Below are 1,601 nucleotides of genomic sequence, written 5' to 3' on the forward strand. Positions count from 1 at the left end.
GGATGATCCTTTTAATGTATTAGTGGATCCTATTAGCTAGGATTTTGTTGAAGATTTTGGAATCCATATTCATCAGGGATATCAGTCTGAAATGTTCCTTTTTGATGGGGTCTTTGCCTGGTTTGGAGATTAAGGTAATGCTGGCCTCATAGAATGAGTCTGGAAGCTTTCCTTCTGTTTCTATTTTTTGAAACAGCTTCAGGAGAATAGGTATTATTTCTTCTTTGAATGCTTGGTAGAATTCCCCAGGGGATCCATGAGGCCCTGGACTCTTGTTTTTTCGGAAGTTTCTGATCACTGCTTCAATCTCATTACTAGTTATTGGCCTATTCAGGTTGTCAATTTCTTCCTGTTTCAGTCTTGGGAGTTTACAGGTTTCCAGGAAGGCATCCATTTCTTCCAGGTTGCTTAATTTATTGGCATATAGTTGTTGATAATAATTTCTAATAATTGTTTTAATTTCTTTGGTATTAGTTGTGATCTCTCCCCTTTCATTCATGATTTTATTAATTTGGGTCCTTTCTCTTTTCCTTTGGATAAGTCTGGCCAGTAGTTTATCAATCTTATTAATTCTTTCAAAGAACGAGCTTCTAGTTTCATTGATCTGATCTACTGTGCTTCTGCTTTCTAAATTCATTGATCTCTGCTCTAATCTTAATTATTTTTCTTCTAATGCATGCTTAGGCATTGTTTGTTGCTTTTTCTCTAGTTCCTTAAGGTGTAAAGTTAGTTGGTGAATTTGGAATTTTTCTATTTTTTTGAGTGAGGCTTGGATGGCTATGTATTTCTCCCTTAGGACTGCCTTTGCAGTATCCCACAGGCTTTGGACCAATGTGTTTTCATTCTCATTGGTTTCCATGAATTGTTTAAGTTCTTCTTTGATTTCCTGGTTGACCCAAACATTCTTGAACAGAATGGCCTTTAGCTTCCAAGTGTTTGAATTTCTTCCAAATTTTTTCTTGTGATTGAGTTCCAGTTTTAAAGCATTATGGTCTGAGAATATGCAGGGAGTAACCTCAGTCTTTTGGTATCAGTTGAGACCTGATTTGTGACCCAGTATGTGGTCTATTCTGGAGAAAGTTCCATGTGCACTCGAGAAGAATGAGTATTCTGTTGTTTTAGGGTGGAATGTTCTGTATATATCTATGAGGTCCATCTGGTCCAGTGTGTCATTCAAAGCTCTTGTTTCTTTGTTGATTTCTCTGCTTAGATGATCTGTCTATTGCTGAGAGTGGAGTATTGAGGTCTCCTACAATTAATGTATTATTATCAATATGACTCTTTATTTTGGTTAACAGTTGGCTTATGTAGTTGGATGTTCCCATGTTGGGGGCATAGATATTTACAATTGTTAGATCTTCTTGTTGGATAGACCCTTTAAGAATGATATAGTGCCCTTCTGTGTCTCTAACTACAGTCTTTAGCTTAAAATCTAATTTGTCTGATATAAGAATTGCTACCCCAGCTTTCTTTTGAGGTCCGTTGGCATGGAAGATGGATCTCTTCCTTCACTTTCAGTCTGGATGTATCTTTAAGTTCAAAATGAGTCTCTTGTAGACAGCGTATGGATGGGTCCTGTCTTTTTATCCAATCTGTAACCC

The sequence above is a fragment of the Leptonychotes weddellii genome, chromosome 11 (genome assembly GCF_054177405.1).
Source record: "Leptonychotes weddellii isolate Sample4059 chromosome 11, ASM5417740v2, whole genome shotgun sequence".
NCBI lineage: Eukaryota > Metazoa > Chordata > Mammalia > Carnivora > Phocidae > Leptonychotes > Leptonychotes weddellii.